At 51.9% G+C, this 23,367-nt stretch overlaps 1 protein-coding gene across 2 annotated transcripts in view; it reads right to left on the bottom strand.

The window, feature by feature from the left end:
- The window catches only part of ZHX2 (zinc fingers and homeoboxes 2), a 161,044-nt gene that overhangs the window by 77,920 nt on the left and 59,757 nt on the right, over nucleotides 1–23,367 (bottom strand). For both annotated transcript variants that reach the window (XM_029923154.1, XM_029923155.1), the window contains one exon: nucleotides 10,507–10,577. The gene's annotated coding sequence lies outside the window, so the exon portion shown is untranslated. The remainder of the gene's footprint in view (nucleotides 1–10,506; nucleotides 10,578–23,367) is intronic.

The raw sequence follows: 23,367 nt of genomic DNA, 5'->3' as shown, positions 1-23,367 counted from the left end.
ACCCCAAGGGAGACCCACAGGGTGCTTTCACGGTCTAAAGGTCTAACTCGGCCATGACCATGCAGGACAGGATCCAAACCCAGGTCTGGTCAACTCTACTGGATTGTTCTTTCTGAGGTTGGCAAACTTTTTCTGTAAAGGGCCAGATAGTAAATATTTTAGGCTTGGTGGGTCACATGCATTCTCTGTCGCATATATATATAAAATATATATATATTTAAAATTCTTTAAAAATATAAAACCATTCTTAGCTCACAGGCTGCTCGGAGACAGGCATAGTTGGCTGATCCTTGCCATGCTGTCTTATGAGGAAGCAGGAAAAAAGGAAAGTCAAGTTAAAGGAGAGGTACATACATGGCTTTGTCTCCCACTAAAAGTGGGTTGAAGCTACACATAAAAAAGAAAAAACTTGGGTCTGGTGATTTTACTTTAAAAACAAAAATAAAACCAGCCCTGGTGATTTCTTGGAGGCCTGCCAGGCTCGTTTTATAGTTTATGAAGGGAAGCATAGAAAAGTGGAGTGACCGGGCCAAGGTCACACGGCTGGTAAAGGACAGAGCTGGCACATAAACCTCGGGGGTCTGGTGCCAGGGACCATCTATCTACCTCCACTACGCTGAAAAGACTCTCTATTTTCTATTATTCCGGCACTCCTGACATCCTTCGCCAGCTGACCTGGTAAAGAGCCAGACTCTGGGGTCTGGCAGATCTGTGATCCAGCCCCAACTCTACTGTCGCTGAATCTGTGACCTTGGAAAGGATTCATTCTTTGGTGCCTCAGTTTCCTTGATGGTAAAATGGGGGTTATTTGCTGTATCCTGCATCTGGGTCAGCAACCGGTCACGGCAAACATTGCCTGAATGTTACAACCGTGATGACAGCCTCTGTGGAGGCAGAAGAGCCCCGGAGACACCCAGGCCCTAATCCCCAGAGCCCATGAATGTTACTTGCAACAGTAAAGAGGAACGTGCTGGGAGCCATCTCTGAAGTAAGGCAGGTTTGCAAGGCCTCCCACCGTCAGATGGTGACCTGCGTCTACACCCACTCAACCCCCACTCAATTTCTGCTTGGGCACCGACCCCCGAGGTGCCTGACTGACTGATATTAGGAGTGACTTGCCTTCTTATATTAAAAATATGTGAATTGTACCTTGTGAAAAAACTTGTTATAGGAGTTTCTTCTTTTGTGATTATAGGAGCAAATGTTACATTTCCTGAGAAAACCTGTTTTTCTTCCTCTCAGAAAACAGGCTATTGACCCCTGCTCACCAAGACCTAACTCATGCCTTTGCTATGCTAAAAACTTTGCCTTGTATTTGAATTCTAAAGATCCCTTCTTTCCCCAAGTGATAAACATCTAGTCACCTACTTCAATCTCTATTGGTAAAGATTATGCACAGGTCTTCTACCAATCTATGTTCTGGGAAATTTTTACATACCAAAGAATTTGTTATCAGAAATCATTGTCTGAGGCAATGGCCACTTCTGTTTTGTACCCCATACGTTTTTTCAATAACTAAAGCTGACTCCTGGGGGCAGAGCAGAGATGCCTGCCTGGTGAGCAGAAGGAAGCCGAGGCTCTTTAACTCTCTTTTTCTGACACCATCCATCCTTTAGGGGAACCCTGGACCTGCTGGAGCTGGACTCCGGCAGGAATGAAGGTTGCTAATCAGCTGACCTTAAAATAAAGAGAGTATCCATAATCACAAGAGTCGTTAGGGATTGAAGAGAGATGCAGAAAAGTCAGAGTAATGCAGCGGGAGGGAAACTCAACTGGCCATTGCTGGCTTTGAAGATGGAAGAGGCCATGGACTAAGGAATTAAGGAAGCTTCTAGAAGCTGGAAAAGGCAAGCCATGGATTCTCCCCTGGAGTCTCCAGAAAGGAATGCATCTTCTCGACACCCTGATGTTAGCTCAGTGAGACTCATTTCAGGCTTTTGACCTCCAGAATGGTGTGAGGGGTTTCAGGCACTAAGAAGTTTGGTCCTGGAGCAACAGGAAACAGGGACCAGAAACATTGTTTGCAATAAAAAGGAGAAGCCGCCTCAGCTGAGAGTGCCACTTAAAGCAAAAATAGGGGCGCCTGGGTGGCTCAGTTGGTTAAGCCTCCGACTTCGGCTCAGGTCAGATCTCACGGTCGTGAGTTCGAGCCCCATGTCAGGCTCTGTGCTGACAGCTAGCTCAGAGCCTGGAGCCTGCTTCTGGTTCTGTGTCTCCTTCTCTCTCTGCCCCTCCCCCTCTCATGCTCTGTCTCTCTCTGTATCAAAAATAAATAAAACATTAAAAAAAAAAAGCAAAAATAGTATCGTGCCCGGGCTAGTGGCCGACCAGCCTTCTCCGTATCCTCACTGACGCTGCTCAAACAGGCATCCTTGGCTTAGGCATGGACAGGTGATCTGACCCCCTCAATCCAGGACATTTGCTAGAATGGCCACCAAAGCAAAGCTCTCTTCCTGTGGGGGTTGCCGAGAGGATCTGCTGGATTTTGAGGGGAAACTCTCCTGAAGCCGACACAGAAGAAATCTGAGTCTAGAGACAGAGAGAAGTGATGCCTGCTGACATTGTTTAGATCCAGCTGGGCTCCAAGCCAGAGCAGCTCCGACTTTTCAATTACATGAACTGCTTTTTTGTTTTTTATACTTCCCATCAATTTGAATTAGATCTCTAAGCTCATAACCAAAAGTCTGACTAATATAATCGAATATCCACTCGAGTCTTGTTACCTCCTAGTTTCAGGTGTTATCACTTCCTTGGCCAATACACTGTGGGCTCTGAAACAACATGGAACAGGGTCCAGGGCAGGGCACTAGGGCAAGCGTTAGATGGACGGGAGGGGAAGGTGGGATGCCATCTCTCCTGTTCAACTTGGATACAGAGTCTACTGCTGCTGGAGGAAGGAGCAAAGAACCCCCCAGGGACTACTGAGTGGGAGTGGGGTTTGAACCTGCACCAGGATTGTGCAGAATCACACACATGCCATGGGTCTTTGTGTCCAGTCCGGCAGGGCTGAGTGAATCTCATCAGAGTGGCACCTGGGACAGTGGTAGCTCAGTTTCCTGACTGAGTTGTTTTTTCCAGTCTTGCCTCTTAAATGTGGACAATCGCCCAGGGTTCTGTCCCCTGCTCTGAGCGGTCCCCGAGGGAGCATGCAGCCACCCCATGGCCTGGCCTTGCTCCTCCATCAGCTGTCTATCCATCTTCAGTCCTTCCCAGTAGGTGTGAAGGATGTGGCACATGCCCTTTGGGAAAGGTGACAGTCGCCCATGTTGATTTTTCACAGGACAGCGAGGGTGGGGTAGGGGTGAGGCCACAGCTGGGGAGGGTGACTCGATTTGCAAAGAACCCAGTCGATGGTCCTCTCTTCCTCTGCCAGGACCATCCCTGTCAGGTGGTCCACTGACCTCTATGTGGATGACTCCTGAATGACTCCATCCTGTCCCGGGCCTCCTCATGCCCCTGTTGGACATTCCCACTTAGATATGAGGACACGGATGCTGACACTAGAACTGATATCAAGGCCACTGCCAATGTAAGGCGAGGTTGCCCTTACTGAGCACTCTCCGCCTCGCGCTGCTCGTACTGACCGAACAGCCTCTCAGGCAGCTGATAACTGCGTAACCCCCATTACAGGGATGAAGACACTGGTCTGGAAAAGGAAATGACCCCTCCAGGGTCACACCGCTAGTAAATGGCTGAGTTGGGATGTGGATTCATGCCATTTGGACTTCCCAGACCACCTACCTGACTGCTTACACCATCTCCCAGTCCCTGGGCGCCCCACAAGTGCGTCAACTGCTCCCTTCCCAGCGCCTTCTGAGCTACCTGGCGCATTTTCTCTATCTGTTCCCTAGCACGCTCAGCAGGATCTTGCTAAGATTCCCAAGCCAGGAGCGGAGTGCTCCCTCTGGACTCCTCTCTCCTCACTTCCCATGTTCAAGGCCAGTCAAGGCTGACTCTGAATTGGTACGCTGGGGGCAACTCCCCTGGCTGACCCGTGCCGGGACTGTCCCTCACAGCGCACAGAGCCACACCTTCTCTCCAGGGCCATCTCTCTGCAGCTGCCTCCGACTGCGTCTTGCCTTTGATCGGTCTCACCTGCAGCCCACTCTCTGCCTGTGACCGTGACCATGTCGTGTTTCTACCGGAGTCTGCATTGCATCCCCTGCTTGGTTTTAAGCTTCTGAAAGCTGTGTATTGCTGTCTGCAAAGAGTCCAGTCCTGAAAATGGCGTTTGAGGATCTCCAGGCTTTGACTCATCAGATGTCGCCCGTTTCAGCTGCCAGGTGCTCCTCCCTCAGGCTCTATCGGCTCCCACAATGCTGGACTTCTGGAACATTCCAAACGTCCCAGGCTTCCTCTCCCTCTGCCTCTCTGCTTCAGCAACCTCCCTATCTGCAGAAATTCTTTCCAGCCCTCAGGCTCTAGTTGAAAGCCTCCCTGACCCGCAGGCAGAAGGAATGATGTTGTTTCTGTGGGTAGGAACTTAACAATCTTGCCTGTGTCAGTCAGGCTCACATGACACACGGATTCCTGCATTTCTTTACTTACTGATTTTGATTTACTCACTCTGTGGCAGTCCCTGTTCTAAGCACGTTCCATAAACGCAGGAGTCGTAACTACCCCGTGAGCTGGCCCATGTTACGGATGAAGAAACTGATGCACAGAGAAGTTAAGTAACTTGGCCAAGATCGGGGCCAGCAAGGGTGCAGCCGGGATTCTAACCCAGCCAGTCCAGCTCCAGAGTGCACGGTCTCAGTTTTCCTGTGGCACTGCCTCACACTGAGTGGTGGGGACATGAGGTCCACAGGGATCCAAAGAAGGGATGGGGGCCTCAGAGGAAGATGCAGGACTTGCTGAGTTTCAAGTGCTAAGGAGACAGCCCTGGCTGCCCGGGCCCCCAGGACAGCCTATGACCTCAACCCCTTCCTCAGGAGCAAGAAGATGAGGCCAGACAAGGATGAGGACAGGGACCCACAGCATGGCCATCCATAGGGAGTGGAGGCTCAGGGGACAGGAAGGGAGGGAGGGTGAGGGGTCCATTCCCCCCTTTACCTCCCCTGTGGGGCAGTAGGCTGACCGCTGGCCAGGCCTTCTCCTGGGCTGGGGGCAAATGAGGCTCTAGGCGGGGGAGCAGGGCATGGGCCGCAGAGCCATTCTGCTCCAGTCCAGGGAGAAGTAGCACAAGGCTGTCCATGCTGGGGCCAGAGAAGACGGGACAGGTGCTCCAGGCAGCAGACAAAAAAACACACGCTTGTCTGGTGGCACTTAAAACCTCTGCTCTCAGCCAACAACCCAGGAGTCCTGAGCAGCTCCCCTAGGCTCCCGGGCCTGCTCCCCCACCCTTGGCTCCCGTGACCGGGGAGTACTGCTTCTCCAGCCATTGGGTTCTTCTCCCTGCTTCACATTGATTTAACTGGTTGATTTCTTTAAATGAGAACTTCTTTCCCCTGAAAATCCTCAGGGACTAAGGCTGAAACTAGAGTTCCATTTCAAATTTCTTACCCATTCTTAACACATAGATGCCCTCTCGGGCATGCTCACGCTCAAATTCACTTGGTATCCATGTGGCATTTGACCACCTCTACTGTCGCGACTCTCCCTGCAGAGGGAGTGGTGTTTGGGTGTTGACACCTGCTGAGTTGAAGGGAAGACAGGGACACGGTCTAGTCCCTGTGTGGGTCAGCACCCTCGAGGGGGACCTGCAACCACAGCCTTTACTCATATGCCTGGCATTCGCCCACAGGACCAAGAGCAACTCCAGCTGAAGGTTTAAGTGGGCCTTTCCCACCGAAAAACCATTGGCAATAAAAAGGAAGAGACTCTGAAAAACAGGAGTCATTTGAAAAGTCTGATACTATTTTAAAAAAATCTATCTGTAACAGCATTTTCTCGAACATATTGTAAGAAGAAAGCGATGCTTTCGGGGGACTATAGATAGGAGGTGGTATGGGGGAGAAGAAACAGCATTTTTTGACCAGCTTTTGTACGTAAGATCGCCTGCTAGGTCTCTTCCGTGTTTTTAGCTCATTTACTTTCCCAAATAGCCCTGTGGGGTGTATTATTTCCCCATTTTACAGATCAGGAAGCTCAGGGAAAATCTAGTTCTAGACTGTTTTGTCTTATGCACATAATTCTGGAAAAACAGCTTATTCCCGGCTAGTGCAGCCCAGTCTAATTCAAATTCTCTGGCAATTTGAAATAGAAGTCAAGCTGCCCATTGAATGATTTTTCTACCTCAAAAACACTCTGCTTTTAATAGAGTTTCGGTGGTATCCCCGTCTTTGGCACAAAAACAGAGTAAGTTGTTCTAGAAGTACAGGTCAGGAGCGCTCAGCCCTGGGGTCAGACTTGCTGAGCACAGATCACTGTGGCGTTACTGGGACCGGCCAACCGGCTCGGAGTCTGTTTCATTCCATTCACTGAGAGGTAACAAAGCTCCTGGATACAGTGGACACCCAAAGATGCAGACATTCCACTCACTTGGGTTGGTTCTAAAGTGCTCCAGATTCATGAGGTTTTGCTGTGCTTTGCCTTGACGCAAAATGGGGCTGCTGATATAAACCCATCAAGTATGGGGGCGTGGGGGTGGGGCGGGTGCAGGCATGCCCCAAACTGTCACAGATGCCACCGTCCCCTGCCTGAGCAGAACTCAGTAATCCACACCATTTCTCGGATCGCCCTCAGAACCTTCTCAACACCCCACCCCTGGCCTCCAAGACCAACTGATTGGAGTCGGCAGAAGAGGAAATCTATTTGCCATCCCTGACCTAGCCTGGTCACCTCATCTAAACAGAGGCAGCCCAGAAGCCGAGAGAAGCTGTGTGACGGATGGAGCCTCTCTCCTCTGACTGCTTCCTCTTCGGAGCTGTCCAGGAAAGCCCCTCCTTCCTGTCCCCTTCCCACTAAAGGCAGAAGTGAAATTGAGGTCACTTGGCAAAAAGTTAGACATTTTTGAAGATCCCAGAGGCACAAGGGCAGTGCATATGTGCCGAGTGATTTTGGCTCACGACCGTCTTACTATCCAGCTAGGATCACGGTGTGATGGGCAGGGGAGGCGTAAGGTGGGATCCCTGAGCAAGCTCATCTTGCATTTCACGCCTATCTACTACTAATGCCTGATCAATGTTCTAGGCAAATGTAATTTTGTTTTTTAAGGTAAAAGCAACAACAAAGAGTTTATTGAAGGGACTCCAGAAGGGAGTCCCAGCTCTGAAGACAGAGCCGCCCCAGGAAGCCTGGGTCTCACCCACTGACCCGGAGGTTAAAGGGAGGGGTTGAATATTCATGGGAGGGATGAGGGATTATTTTCTTTAATGCTGGAGGAGCTTTGAGGGACCTTGCACATACCTAGTTTTGGTCACTTGACACGTGTGTGCTAGCCCTTGCTGTAAATATGCCCTGAATATCGAGAATCTTCTGTGCCCTCTAGCGCCCCTGGTGGACGGATCTTAGTCCTTTAAGGCACCTAGGGGCATGTGTGGGTCACACACACACTTAGTTAGCTCTCTGGCTGCTTGTAGGGTGACTGTCGCTTAATGCACGACATCCTGGTTTTTGTTCCGTTCCCTCATCCCTGTGCTAACCTGCCTATAACACCATCACCCTCTCTGCACAGCTGGCTCTCCTTTGGGTCCCTGGCCCCCCACACCTGTATGACTCAGACATTTGTAGCGCTCACTCCTCTACCCATTTGACGGATGCTGGGTTCTCTCCGCCCGGGGTGCTCGGCCCCCACCAGAACAACCCCTGCAGCATCCTGGGCCAGGGTATCCTGCCCCAGACACAGTTTCTCGAATGTGCCGGCAGTATGTCCCCATTGAGCCTGCCTGCCTACGCTAGTCCCTGGCAATCAAGACCGCCTTGGTGGCTTGTAGAAGGGTGTTCCCACACCAGCCCACAAGGGCCCTCCCTGGCAATGCCCTTGAGACTCTCCAACATCTGCTTTCAGGGCAAATACGGGCACTTTGTGGAGTCTGAGGCTTGGAAGTGGCAGATGCCAACTATACCCAGTTGAGGCAAGTGCAGATGTTTATTGGGAACCTGCTACAGGTCCTGGTGCCTGCCTCATTTGGAGAACTGGTCTCCCAGTGGAGGAGGCGTCCAGACCTCACCAGGGAGGGAACAGGGAATGGGCATTGGCGGGGAGGCCTGTCATTGTGCCACCCAAGCTGTGTCTGCATCACCAGAACCTTCCTTCTGTACGGTGCTTTTCAAGTAGTGAAGACCATTTCTGCAAGAGAAGAAGGCTCGCACGGGGTTCCCGTTCATGGGGGACAGGGAGGTCCTGAGCAGTCAGACCACTTCCCAGGAAGGCCCCCAACAAGTAATAAATGGCTGAGCTCCCCTTGCCTTTGGACGGGTTCCAGGACTACAATAGTCCATCAGGGAGAGCAGGACAAATAGACCGCCTTGATCAGCTTCTCACAGCGTCACCATCTTGGAGAGTGGGCTTGGGGGGAGATTGCTGCCCTGTGCCCCCGCCCTCCAGCTGAGCCAGGTCATCGGACCCCAGCCTGGGCTGTCTCCTCTAACTCACTGTCCCCATGCTGAGCCTGTCCCAACACTGGACACTGTCCTGTCCCACCACTGGACCTTAATCTAGGGTCATGCCCCATGTGTTGGACAAAAACAGGGCTAAGGTTTATTGGCACTTACTATGGACTGGCCTACGGCACAGTAGCTAGTGGAGGAGGGGAGATTTGAACCTGGGCAGACTGACTCCAGGCGCGCCCCCCCGCTCCTCTTAACTAGACATCGCCTCCCCAGGTACTTCCTCATTGTTTTCCCTTTCAGTCATTTAACAGTCCCTTACTGAGCACCTACTATGTGCCAGCACCTGTGAATCAAAGAACACAGCCCCTGTCCTCCAAGCCCCACTCCGGTTTAAAGATTTGCCAAGGAAGCACTGAGCCATGGCTCAAAAGCATTGTTCAGCCCTACGTTCCCATTGCTTGTCTTCAGTCCCCACCCCCTCCACTACTCGCAGTCCCTCACCCCTCCACAGCGCTCAGGACTCAGTGGAACAGACAGCCTATGCACAGCGACTGTCAAACTCAATTCTTATCCATGCTATCAGTTCCTTAAAGAACAACCCCAGCTCTGGGCCCCCCCCCCCCCCCCCCCCCCCCCCCCCCCCCCCCCCCCCCCCCCCCCCCCCCGTGGCACCCTGCCCTCAGGGGCCTTTGATAAATATTTACAGCTGCTGCTGACCCAGGCCTGGGGAAGAGGGCCCGTCACAAAGCACAAAGGAAGCCCAGGGGCTCATTACTGGGACGTCCCCATTCACAGTGACTGTCCCTGCTGTGCAGCTTCCCCACCTGGGTCTGGGTGCGAGTCTTCTCACGCTGGCTGGAGTCTGGGGCACCTGTTTCGCAAAAGGGCCCCAACCCTGGTAGGAAGCCACCCTCACTGTCCTCCTACAGCCTGGGGGTGTCCTGTCACAGTGTCCCCCATGTCTTTCTTCTGGTCTGTATGGTCTGGACGAAGCTCCGGACGGTGTGACCAGCTGGTTAACCTTTCGGCGGTCCTGGTATGGCACAGGGCTCCCCGGAACCTCCCGGCAAAACCCCCGCCGTGCCTGGAGAGCTGCCCAGCCCATCACACGCTTGAGGTACTGGGGTCACACCTGTAATGCGTGTGCCTGTCCGGTGGCGGCTCAGTTACATCAGAGGCCAGTGGACAACAGGTCACAGGGAGACCTGAGGATCATCTCATCCAGCAACTTCCAAACGGTTTTACAGCAGAACCACACCACACAGGTAGTGCTGAGAAAGTGTGCACACTCACAAGCCCCCCTCCCTCTCCCTAAGCCCCCCGCCCCTCCCCCTACTGCCCCTGGGGGTTCTGGGTCCTCGCGGAACAGTCTGTAAAACACTGCCCTAGTCAAAACTGCTCCTTCCTTCAACACTGATGCTTCTGCAATCTATACTTGAATTCTGCTAGTGACAGGAAACTCACTACTTCAAGTGGGCACCTACACCACCTTTGCATACCACTTTTGTTAGGAATTTCTCCTTAGGTTGAGCCAACAGCTACCCACTTTTCTTCAATGACAGCCCTTCAAATGTGCAAAGGTGGCTTTCTCACCTCTCCCCGGTCAGCTCTCCTCAGGGCGATGGGTTACAAACTGGTGTGGACCAGGTAATTCCCTCTCTCTTCTGAGAATACCTCCCTAACTCTGGCCAAAGGCTCCCTGAAAACAATTCCAAGCCCAGGCCCTGCGGATGGTGCATCTGAGCAGAGAACGGAAGCCCAGCCACCTATGGACTCCATTTGCTTCTAGGGAGGGACTGGCAGGACCCCTGTAAACTGCAAGGGACTCAGGCCTAGCTTCTCTGAGCTGGGCCATTTCCAGGTGCATCTGGAGGGAAACAGTTTGAAGCCGCAAAAGTCAGCTGCTCCCTGTACAGGCTCCAGGACCAGGTGCACCCGCGCCCCAGACTCATCCCCTTTCCCTTCCTGAAATCCCGCTGAGGCCCAGCCTCCATCCGACACGCCGTCACTCACCAGTCCTGGGTTGCTTACATCCTGGGGATCTCGGTCCGCTTGCACTCCGAGAGCAGCCAGGGTGGTGAGACCTGTGAAGAAGAAACAGTGTTAAGAGCCGGGCAGAGCACCTGGGGGTCCAACTCTCTCTTTCCAGGCGGGACGGAGGACTCGGAGACTGGGATGGAGATGAGGCGGAGAAAGGAAAGGAAATGGTGAGGACGAAGCTGCTCATTAAATGAACCTCAAAACCTCTGGGCTTTGTGGGGATGCTGGGAGGAGGGGGAACAGAAAGCCCCTCACCCTGGGTGAGTCAGCAGCTTGTGGAGAAGCAGGCCTTCTAGGAGAGGGAAAGCAAACACAGGATCGGATTGGGGGGAGGCGAAGTGTGCCCTGAGCCTCAGCCTGCCCTCCTTGAGTCTTTGGGGTCTGTTCCTAGCGAAGGCCGGCCGGCTGTGCTTCTGTTCTGATGAAGGTGAGGGGGGGGACAGCCCTGGGCACAGGCCTCAAGTCAAAAAGATACTGCAGTCCTTAAAACAAAAGCCCCAACTGCGTATTTATATCCTGGGAGGCTCCTGCCAAACGAACCCTGTGTGCTTTGAAAATTCCTCAGGAGAGCCGTAGCCGGAGGAATAAGGCGCGTGCCCGGCTCAGAGGCGGCGTTCCCAGCATGGCAAGTTGAGGCCTGAGCTCTAGAGGTTTCTGCAGCCAGCGGAGGCCCACCTGCGGCACACGTGTGCGCGTGGAGCGGGTGCTGATGCGCGCAGAGGCCACTCGCCTCACCCCCCACACCCAGCCTGCCTGCAGAGCAAAACTTGTTTTTTCTCGTTTCCCTAAGAATTCAGAGGTGAGCAGAGGTTTCTCTATTCATCGATGCCTGTTTGCAAAGAACCTTTTGACTGGGGCGGGGGCAGGGAAGAGGAATTTTCATGGAGTGGTTTCTGTTGACGTGTTACCACGCACCAGGCACTGTGTGCACCTGCTCTGTTTTCTGGCTCTTCAAGAGGGAAGTCATATCACCTGGGAGCTTGTGGGAAGATGAGCATCTCAGGCCCCACCCAGCCCTACAGAGTCAGAACCGGCCTCTTCACAAGCTACTCGGGGGCGGGTTTCCGGGCACACCGAAGCCTGCAAGGGTCTCATCTGTAATCTCGCGAGGAATCGTAATAAGCCCTCAGTGACCGTGGAAGCAAGGAAGTCATAGCGCATCCTCCAGGTGAGGAAAGGGGCGCACGCAGCCACGACTTGCTTACTGCTGGTAAGTGGTAGAGCTGATCCAAGCCTATGTTCATGTGATTCCTTTTCCACTGCGTGATCTTGGGGAGGCTGAAGGGTGGGAGGGCTGAGGGAAGGGCTGTGGGCCAGGGACAGGGGGAGAACCTCAGGTCCCAGAGAGGGAGGGTCCTGGGTCTCCTGGAGGGCGCTCAAGGTTGGGGGGCCGGGAACGCTGCACACAGCAAACTAATTCCCCTCCTCCTCACTTTGAGGCCCACACATTTTCCAGTTAAAGGTTCCGGGCCTTCCTCCTGCAGGGGAATTCAAGCTTTTGTGTTAATCCCAGCGATTAATTTATTTGGATTGCAGCGAGTGTGGCTCTCCCACTGGACTTAGACCTAACCATCCCGCGGAAGGTCCCAGGAGACCAGCTGACCTTAGTATCCCAGACCCTGACTTGTGGGAGGGACAATACTCTGTGAAGCCCATTTTAGTTTAGAAAGAGCTTTTCATCCATTAATCGCCAAAAAGAACTTGGGAGAGTGTCACCAGTGCTATTTTGCAGTTGAGGAAAATGAGGCTCAGAGAGGCTAAGTGATTTTCCTGAGGTCACGTAGCTTGTGGGCAGGCTGGGGTTGAGGTCCTTTGACGGCTCAGCTGCTCCCGATGGGGAGAGATCACGTCCGGGTTTATGATGCTCTTGCTTAGTTTCGCCCAACTCCACATGGCCTTCTTGACACTCTGCTCACAGAATGGGTTTGCTGAATAGTCTCACGGACCAACAGGAAAACGGTCCACAACCCACGCAGGGTGTGCGACTGTTACGTTTCTCCATGGCGTGGGACACTACATATCGTTCCTTCTGCGGCACTGGCTTCCATACAGCAGATGAGCTCACACAGGTATACAGCGGGAGGATGTCAATAAAATCTGGACGTGGCAGTGGTTCAGGCAAAGGTTCCCAGTCCGGGAATGTTGTGCCCCTAGTGAGGCAGCTGGATGCAAAGCCCCCGAGCACAGCTGAGTGAGCACGGCAAGCCAGGAGGCCTCCTCGGCGGCGCTCCTCACTCCTCCGCTAGGCTCAGCACGCCCACATGCTGTCTTAGACGCTCCTGGGGTTCGGTCCTCACGAATCTTTGTGCAAAGGCCACTGGCTAGCCCATCCGTCTCTGCTACCCTGTGGCAATGGCTGCAGCTGCCTTCCCACCAGGAACTTCCGAGAAAGGCATTGTCCCCTTCTGCCTTCGGGCCTCAACCCTTCTCTAGCCCCTCCCACCAAGTCCCCCTCTTCCTTTAAAATTTTTAAAAAAATGTTTATTTATTTTTTAGAGAGCGAGAGAGAGAGAGAGTGTGTGAGCAAGGGAGGGAAGGCAGAAAGAGAGAGGGAGACACAGAATCCAAAGCAGGATCCAGGCTTTGCGCTGTCAGTGCAGAGCCGGACGCCAGGCTTGAAGTCATGAACTGGGAGATCAGAGGACCTCAACCCCAGCCTGCCCACAAGCTGACCAGAGCCGAAGGCAGAGGCCCAACCATCTGAGCCACCCAGGCACCCCTTAAAATATAACCCCTGTAGTGACTTGCACCCTAAGTTAATGATGTATTTCTTTATTTCAAAATCTAGCACACCCTTTGCACTGTGCTCGTTTCAATACTAGGATTGTATTTTATGAAAGAGTTGAATGGATAGTGAATGCTCTGCTGTGTCGTCCAAGTTTCCCCCAAGGCGCTGAGATTTCTGAATTTTTCAGTTAACATTATAGTCATTCAGTTGAATGTTAAGTCGCATTATAGGTACTAATATGTATATATGATGTACATTGCACTTAGTTGTTGAATATTGAACATGTCAATACTAAAAACAGACTATATTAAATATTTTATTAAGTCTTAAAATTTTTTTAAACATTTATTCATATTTCCAGAGACAGAATGTGAGCGGGGAAAGGTGCAGAGAGAGAAGGAGACACAGAATCGGAAGCAGGCTCCAGGCTCTGAGCTGTCAGCACAGAGCCTGACACAGAGCTTGAACTCAGGAACCACGAGATCATGACCTAAGCTGAAGTCAGAGTCTTAACTGAGGCACTCAGGCACCCCTTAAAGTACATATATACCTGATTCTGTGCTGAGCATCAGATAGACAGACATAAACATATAAGACCCAGTCCCTACCTCCAGGAAACTCACAGTATAAAAAAGTTGGAAGATAAAGAACAGACTGATGGTTGAGTGTCCAACTCTTGATTTTGGTTCAGGTCATGATCTCACGGTTTGTGAGATGGAGCCCCGTGCCGGGCTCTGCATGGACATTGGGGAGCCTGCTTGGGATTTTTGTCTCTCGCTCTCTCTGTCCCCCAAACCTCCTCTCTGCCAAAATAAAAAAATAAATAAACATGAAAAAAAATCAATAAATAACTGACTGAGTTTGAGAAACGACAATGTGACAGAGGCCGTCTGGGGTTGGGAGGAGAAGCTAATGCATGCCTCATTTATCTCAGGATAAAGACCAGGCTCCTTACCTGGGGGGCTTCCAAGGTCCAGCCCCGCTCCTCTCTCCTGGCCTCACCTTGCCCCAGTGTGTTCTGGGCTCTCTGACTGCCAAGCTTCTTGAACCCATCTGCCATGCTCTGCGCAGCCTCACGGCTACCCTTTGTCCTTTTCTTTCCATGCCCTGTCCTCCCCTTCCCCTAATTAACCCCAGCTTCCCCTGTAGGACTGAGGGAGGCAACACACAAAATGCTTAGAGTCTTGTCAGCAGATACGTTAGCTACTATTATTACTGATGGTATTTAGTATTCTCCTCAGCCGGCTGGGTGCTTCTGGAGCAGAGAGAAGCAGGGCGAGTTGCATGGGGTTGCACAGCGAATTATTACCAGAGCCGGGAGGAGTCTTGAGACTCAGTCCTGTTTTCCCTGTTTACCCACCCAGCCCACGAGACACCTGATCCTAACCAGCACGGGGGAGAGCGCTGCTCCAGGAGACAGGACTTCTGAGTCTGAGTCTCACACGCCTGTTCTGTGCCTTCACGCTGCTGACTCCTTTCCTCAGGACCCTGGTTTCCTCCCCAGCCAAGTGGGGTTCTATCAGAACCCCCTCCTTGGGCCGCACTGGGGAGTGAGCACCTTGGTGCCGAATACCGTTCCTGCATGTGGGGAAGGGGAGCTCTTGCTGTGAGCATTACAGATGAATTAAAGGGCTTTTCAATGTTCTTCAGGCTCTCAATGTGCACATATTCCCAGTCTTCCTGGCTCAGGACTCCTTTCACCAGAAAGTGTCGGTCGTATGGAGCAAAATCCCAATAAGGAAAAATCTGCCCATGGGATTTTCCCTAGAGCTCCCCCGCTCTTTCCCTGGTGGCCTACTTTAAGCCTATTTGATTGCTAGACACCTGCAGGAGGAAAAGGGGGAAAGCTACGTGAAGTTTGTAGGAGAAAAACACCCTTCTACCTCCCCCACGGTCACCCCCACTAGCACGATTCATTCCATTCCATTTCTTCATGCAGCAAACATTTAGCAGAGGAATAAGAAACTCCAGGACTGGTAAACAGGTCATTATGTCCTGCGGTGATGGCCTCATACTGAGGAGAGTGTGAGGAACCTGTGGAGTCCAGGGAAGGGGGTGATGGGCTCCAGCTAGGGCCACACCAGGCTGGACATGAGACGAAAGTCAAGCACAAAGAAGGTGGGAAGCTACAAGCCACTTCTGAGCAGCCGTCATTCTGCAAGCTGGAAGTGTAGTGTTAAGTTGCCTGTCTGCTCCAGAAAATGTTTCACCTTGATCACCACCAATAGCCTTTAATTCCAAAAGAGCATCACTAACTAGCGAGGGACTAATGCAATGGCCACCACTTCCTGATCTCTCATTGTGTGCCAGGTATTGAGCTGAGTCCTCCCGGTGCCATCTCTCTCTCCCACAGCAATTCTGAGGAGCACGTATTCATGCACCCATTTTATAGATGGAAACCTGAATCTCATAGCAATCGAATACACTGCCTCAAGTCACAAGAGTTAAAAGTCCAGCACTACGGTTTTGAACTCTGGCCCAACTGGATAGCCCTTCCTTTCCCCCCACCCCCACCCCACCCCCACCCACAGTGCCTCTTAAACTTTGGTTCTATGGCTGGAGTTGCTCCCCCAAGCCCAACCTTCTCTTCTACTAAGACCCCCAAGAGTACAGAGAATGCTGAGTTCATACCTCCCCGTGATGTGTGGGTGCTGTTTGACGTCTTGAATGAGAACACTGAATTCTACTCTAGAATTGATCTGTATTTGTTTCCAAATATATCCTCTTCAAAACCGTTAAGCACAATGGACACTCTAGGAAGGTGTGCCCAGCCCTTGGCAGGGCAGGGTCTGTTTTGTTTACTACTGTCTTCATTCTTCCAACAACACTTCGCGGGGTGCTATGGACCAGGGCTGGGCGGTAAGGTGAGCCCTTGCAGCAAGGCCGGAGATGAACACTTCAAAGACATTCTTGTGCCAACCAAGCACATGGCCATGGCAGCAAGGGTACCAGAAGGGGCACATGGGAGTATAGCAGATGGAGGCAGATCTGACAGGCAAAGAGGGGAATGAAGATGAAAAAGCTGGAGAAGGGTGTATGGGGTGCCCTGCTGGGCACCGCTACTGGCGGCTGGCCGGAGTGGCCATATCCAAGCAGGCTAGAGAAAGAGCAAGGACCATGCCTTTCAGAGACCTGGAGGCATTTCAAGAAGTCGGGTCCTTCTGTGAGTGATGGGATTCTCCGTGCCTGCAGTACCCGCACATGGTGGTCCTCAAAAGTAGCTGCTTAATGGACAGTGGAATCCTGTTTCCCCGGGAGGGGGGCTCTTAATGTCCTCCAGCAATCTGAGAGCCATTGCCCGGGATCCTGCCACCTTACAAACGACAACCACAGGGCAATCTGATTTGAATAGGGAAAAATGGTCCCCGGGCACCTGGCCTGAGCCTCAAGGCTTCAGGGAAGCCTGGCTCCGGTGGCTGTTGGCAGATGTTTGGGGATGAATACACCTTTGATTACAGCTCATGTTTCAGAGGGAAAAACACAGCTCCCTGGAGACCGGGATTCTATGAAAACGAGCCCTTGCAAAAGAGAGGAAAGGGAGCTAGAAACACAAGCCCTCTGGGTGGGCGGTGGTTTCTTTATTTAAAATAAACAACAATAGCAACGAGGATCAGCCTGAATGAGACGCAGGTTCTTGATAATCCCTAATGGGCAGGACTTAAAAGCAAGTGGCAGAAGGTGGTTGAAGAGACTGGTCTGCAGGAGGAACAAGTGTCTGCCTCCCTCTCTGTCCCTCCCTGGTGGCAACGGCTCATATCCAGCTCCGGACACATTAACCCTGATGGGGCAACTGAAAGACCCAGTTTGGGATATTTTTGGTTTCAAACACTTAAGAGTCCTGTGTCCACAGACCAATGTTTTCCCTTCTCTGAGCCTCAGTTTCGTCATCCATACAATGGATATGATAGGGACTGGATAGTGTTACAAACGTAGGGTGCCGGGGTTCAGACCCATGTGTCTGAATGTGATTGTTCCATTTTCTCCTGCACTGCCTCTTGAACCGAAGACATGTTTCTTCCCCTCCCACTATGATTATCTGGCACATAATAGGTGCTTAATAAATGCTGGTTCTATGTCCCTTCTCTTCGCCATCATATCTAGCACAAATCTGGGTATCCAGGAGGTGCTTAATAAACCCATGCAAATGAGACCTGCCTGTGTGCAACATAGTGGCTGAGAACATAGAAGGAAGGCGAAGGCAGCTAGCTGTGTTTTTTCTCCACTGCATCCTGTTTCGAGCCCTTTATTAAATTCTTAAGTATTACTTGCCTTCGGGGTCAAAGGAAAATTTCCATAGATTTCCACTTTGCACTCATAAATGATTCTCGCTAAACTCTTTTTCTTTAAAAAACATTTTTTTTATGTGTGTGTGAGAGAGCATAAATGTACTGACTCATAACTGGAAAAACTCTCCCTAACACATTCCAAATTTGTGGAGTCACATGAATTGAATAAAAGCGCTTAATGTAGCTGCTAGTCCCAGGCTGGCGAGCGGTTCTACCGACTTAGGGGCCCCATGGCTCCCTCCCTGCTCCTACTCCAGGGACCTGGGAAGGTTCTGTACTAGGCATCAAACACCTGATGCAGGTTCAGTGCCTGCAAGGATTAAAAAGGATTTGGCACCTTATCTAATCCAAACTCGAACTCTGCAAGGCAGTGCAAAATATATTCCAAAACATCCAATAAAAATTTGCATAGAGGGTCACTGAAACTTGACAACTTCATTTACTGACTCAAGTCTATGCCAGGCACTGTATGTGCACAGTCACCCTGGTTGGTGGGGTGATTCCAGCCAGCCTCCTTTTACAAGTGAGGGAGCTGAGGTACAAAAGTGTTAGAAACTTGCCCAAGGTCTCACAGTGTGCAGATGGTGGAGCTGAGATTCAACCCAATGCAGTTCTAGAACAGATGCTCTTACACGCCCAGCCATTCATTCTGAAAGGAAAGAACCCTTCTGCAATGAAGAAAGAAAACTCCATTTATTCTACAATTATCTATCCAACACTCAGAATACAAACACTGCACCAGATGTCCAAGGGAGGCTGGTGGTAGGCGATTTGGTTACTGATTTCAGTGGGTTTGAAATCGCATGCAAGAGCTATGATGTATGCACAAATAATCACAACAAAGTAAGTGAAAATGCCAATGGCAGGATTATAAAGTGGTGTGCACGGGGAAGGCTTGGGAAGGTGATAGCTTTGGCTGGAGTGATCTGGAAGGGCTTCCTGGCAGAGGTGTTATTTAGGCTGGATTGAAGGATGTGTAGGATTCAGACAGGAGATGGCCAGACAAGGCACTGCCTGCTTAATACTGGTGAGAACACACACAGGTGGCCGATGGCCCTGGGACTTCCCGTCTTGGTTCTGATTTGAGGCCTACTGCTCTCCGATAGGAACATCTTTCTTGGAGTAGCTGAAAATCTCTGTCTGCAGGCAGGCGGGAAACACAGGCAGAAGGTATAGAGGGAAAGAGGCAGCCAGGGTGAGAAGACTGGGGAGAGAAGGCAGGGCACTGGAGAAAGGGTGTAGGGGTGCAGCTCTGGCCAGAGCAGGAGTTCCGGTCCCACCTTCAACGGGATGGACTCTGAGCAAACCCCTTGCTCTTGGGCTTCAGTTTCTTTCACGTATATGGAGGAAAACGAAGCAAGTGCCCAAATCCTGCCACTGGGCGGAACCTTGGAGAGCTCCCAATTTATCCCATTACTTTGTAGACCAGAGAATTGAGGGCCAGAGAAGCTACTAGTGGAAGTCCTTGGATTTGAATCCATGCTGGTGGGATGAAACCTCAGGGACCCTTCTCCCTGTAGAAGTGCCCTTCCTGCACCCGCACAAGGAACATGCGGGTCTGCATGAGGAGGCCGGCTGTGGGAGGGCAGACAGATCGCAAACGGGCCTCAGCTAGTCCACTGGCCTCGCTTAGGCTCTGACCACACCACCCCCCCCACCACGGTGGGGGGGTAGCCCTGGAAATCTTGGCCGTGGACCCTGAGAGGTGCAGGCCCAGGCCTCCATCCTGGGCCCTGCCTGCAGCACATCCTCGGCTCTCGGCTGTGGCTGGCACCTATATCCTCGGAGGGCCCCTCCCCCGACACTCAGGAAGTTTCCAGGAAACCATGACCAGTGCTCTGCGGCCATGGTTTTCTCTGACAAGATGTGCATCTGGTTGTGACTCACAAAGCTGGATTTCCGCCCAGGGCCTTACATCTTGAGTGGGGAGCTCATTCTCTCGAACTGACAACCTGGCCAGCCCACCGTGACAACGGAGCCCACGCTGAGGTCATCCAAGGGGCGCCCTGGGCATCTCTTAGGCCTGGTTCTGGCTGGGGCAGTCTTCAAGGGTCCTTCTCAGATACCAGGCTCTTCAGTCAAAACCCCCCTCCTCTGGAATGCTGACCTCCCTCCCCGCACACCTCCCTCCTGCACCAACAGGTCTTCCTGACCATTCCAGCCTTCGCTGAGCGGCCCTCCTCTGAGGGCCCAGTTCAGGCGGCGCTCTACCCTGACAGGTCGGGCAGAGGTCTTGTGTTCCTACAAGTGAGGTGGACCCTGACGGCGGGGCCACGTGCAAGAATAAACACAACAGTCACAGCTCTTGCTCGTACTGAGTGGGTCTGCCTGCAGGCCATGTGCTCCCTCTTCCCCTGACTGGAAAATTCCGACCTGAGTCCCTGTGTGGCCGTCAAGCTTCTTGACGAAGTCACCTCCCCAGGGAGAGCTTTCTTCTCCAGATGTCCTTATTTTACCCCCTGGCTGATTTCCTCACAGCCCATGCCCCGTTCTCACATGACTGACCTGTTGGTTATCTGATCACATATTCACTTATTATCTGGCTCTTCCAGCAAAGTGTAAGAACCAGGCATCGGCTCATCTTGCTCACCGACTGGACTCCCGGCACCCGGCGGGGCGGCCAGAACAGAGGGTGTGCTCAGAGAGCGTTCCCGAGCACATACCGGGGTGCCGTCGGGCATTGTGCATGTGTGCGAATCTCCCTCAGTCCTCCGACCCTGTGTGATTGGTGTCGGGCCCCATTCCATAGTGAGGGGTCGGAGGCTCTGTGGGCTGAGGCCCCTTGGAGAATAAGGGCCAGAGTTAGGTTTCAAACTTGAGATTCTCTGATATGAAAGCCCATGATTTTGACCACTCTCCGGCTTGCCTTAGACATTTCCAGAATTCCCATAGTAAGGACACAGGAAACACTCGTGGGTCAAATGATCTGGAATGCCATGTGTTAGGGACTGAATATTTATGGCCCTCTCCCCCAAAACCACATGTTGAGGTCCTAACCACCCAGTGTGACTGTATTTGAAGGTGGGACCTCTAAGGGAGGTTAAATGAGGTCATAACAACGGGGCCCTGATCCTACAGAATTAGTGTCCTTGTAGGAAGAGACACCTGAGCGCTTGCTGTCTCTTTCTGTGTCCTGCACGCACTGAGGAAAGGCCATGTTTGGACACGGCAAGAAGTGGCTGTCTGCAGGTGAGGAAGGGAGCCCTCACCAGCCACAGAATGGGCTGGAACCTTGATCTTGGACCTCCAGCCTCCAGAACTGTGAGAAAACAAGTATCTGTTGTTTATAGAACAACATGGTGCATTGTTATGGCGGCTTGATACAATATATGACAATGGTATAATATGCCATTTATAGAACATACCCACCTGCCAGGTCTAGGAAAGTCAATCCTTTCTGCCTCCCTCCCTGCCCAGACAATGTAGAAAATCCTGAGGGGCTCCCAGGAGTCTCACCGTGGTGGCTCAGGTCTCAAATACCCACAAAGGTGTTCTGTCGGGCTGGCTGGCGTGGTGTTTTTAAAAACAATGAGGAATTAGGGGCGCCCGGGTGGCTCAGTTAAGTGTCTGACCCGAGCTCAGGTCATGGTTTCACAGTTCACAGTTCAAGTCCTACATCGGGCTTGTGCTGACAGCACGGAGCCTGCTTGGGATTCTCTCTCTTTCTCTGGCCCTGCCCCACCATCCCCCCAAATAAATAAAAAACAGCAGGGAATCAGAATGCCCTTTGGCGGGGCACGTATTTGCCACTCCTTCCATAAGCCGTACTGCTCCCTGCTGTCCTGTGTCCCTCAGATCCACAGGCCACATTAGATGCCGGTGACACCCCGTGAGCTGTGCTGGAATGGAGAGAGGTGTGGGGTGCCCTGGGACACAGCGAGGTAGGGGTGGGGCGAAGGGGGCAGAAATGGCAGGTCTGTGTGCAGGAGGCTGCGTGAAGGTGGTGGGTTTGGCCTGCTCTCTGAAGAATGGGTGGAAATCACCAGCCAGGAGTGGGAGGGAGTGTGAATTCCAGGGAGGGGAACAGAGGGGTGGGGTCCAGAGGAAGGGCATGGCCTAAGCGGAGAGCGAGGGCGGCTGAGAGCGGCTGCCAATGAAGCTGGTGGAGCTGGCGTGTGGGCTAGAGGGGCAGAGGCTGGGGTTCAGGGGGGCCCGACACACCATGCCAAGGAGACTGGACGTTGCCTTGTCTAGGAGTCATAACCAGGGGTCCCCCGAGACTTCAGCCAGGGAAGGGACATCAGACAGCCAGGGTTAACAGGTTCGGATGCTGGGTTTACCACTTCCTAGCTGTGTGACTGTATGCAAGTGTCAGCTGGGGGCTATGCGGCCTCAGGCACCTCATCTATAAAATGGGCTCATCTCAAAGGGGTACTGTGGGGAGTAGAAGCAAACAAAACACGACAGCATCGGCATAGTTCCTGACACACCAGAGGCACTCGATAAAGGATAGTTATCTTTATGATGGGTGTTTATTACTAATCCAGTGGGGGCCACAGTGTGGGAGGTGGCTGGGAGCACTCAAAGGTATTTGCGAAGATTATTACAGTAAGGTAGGAACCCCCCTCCCCCGAGGAAGGACCCAGGAAATACTCGTGGGAGGGCAGGAGGAGGTAACTGTGACCTTGAGATCTGCCTTCCCAACCTGTCTCTGTCTCTTTCCTCATCTGTAACATGGGACTCTCCCTGCCTGTCCACACAGGGTTTCTGTGTGAATTAAACAAGAAAAGAGATGTGAGGCTGCTTTGAAGTTAACACAGGCGACCATAAGGGTTTCGTTTTCCTTTTCCCACACGCAGGGGAAAGACGTCTGGGGGGCGGCGGATACGCACCTGTGCGTTCTTATGTCTGCAAACTGTCAAGGCAAGAAACATAGCAAAGGACAGGACAGCAAGATGCAAGCCAGGGCCTGACAGACAGAAGCCCGCATCTTGGGCCTTCCCTTGTGATCTCCTTGCTTCAGCCCTGCTCGCCTACATCCTCTGCATTCACAACAGTGACTCAAAACTACTACCAGCTTCTCCGCCTCAAAAGTATAGATTTTTCAGGCTGGAAACATGATTGGATGCATCCCCCACAATTTACAGATGAGGCTGACTCACAAAAGAGAGTTGGTTAAAACTACCCTCAGGAGACGGACAGCCTGAGTTCATATCCTGGCTCTCCCATTTATTAGCTGGGAGACTTTGGCCAAGTTACTTAACATCTCTGTGTCTCTGTGGCAAGGATTAACTGGGGTTATTAAGAGTGCTTACTCCCAAGAATGGTTTGGGGAATCAAACAAGCCAGTAAGTATAAAGCTTGAAATGTGCCTAGCACCTGGAGGGGGAGGGGCAGGCTGCTATTATTATTAAAAGCCCAGGGATATTTTAGCAGTAGAGTTGGAAATACACTCTTTGCATGGTCCCACATCAAAATATTTAATTCTAATCAATATGCTAGGTTCACTGAAGGCAGAAGAACAGACTGACCTGTTTTGGAATAAAAGACACCTTCATGCAAGCATGTCCCATTTCTGGAACATTCTAGGGTGCCCAAATAGGACAGTAGTAGACTAGAACCATGATACTTCATAGACACCACTTCACATCATATCATCCAGGGAGGCAGCAAAAAATGGTGCTCAAAATGAAAAAAACATTAAACAGGAAGGCGACCCAAAGCACCATGGAGTAATCTGTTCTGCTAGGGCTCGGCTACTGCCTGTCATTCTGGCTCCTCCACGGAGCACCTTTTCATTCCCAAAGGTCTTTCACCTGGTTCTCACGTCTGCCTCGTGACAGATGGTAGCTCAGAAAGTCGGCTCTGGAGTAAGACTCG

This window comes from Suricata suricatta, chromosome 15, assembly GCF_006229205.1.
Source record: "Suricata suricatta isolate VVHF042 chromosome 15, meerkat_22Aug2017_6uvM2_HiC, whole genome shotgun sequence".
Taxonomy (NCBI): domain Eukaryota; kingdom Metazoa; phylum Chordata; class Mammalia; order Carnivora; family Herpestidae; genus Suricata; species Suricata suricatta.
The sequence above is the reverse complement of the archived record's forward strand: the minus strand, read 5'-3'. Positions and strand labels throughout refer to the sequence as shown.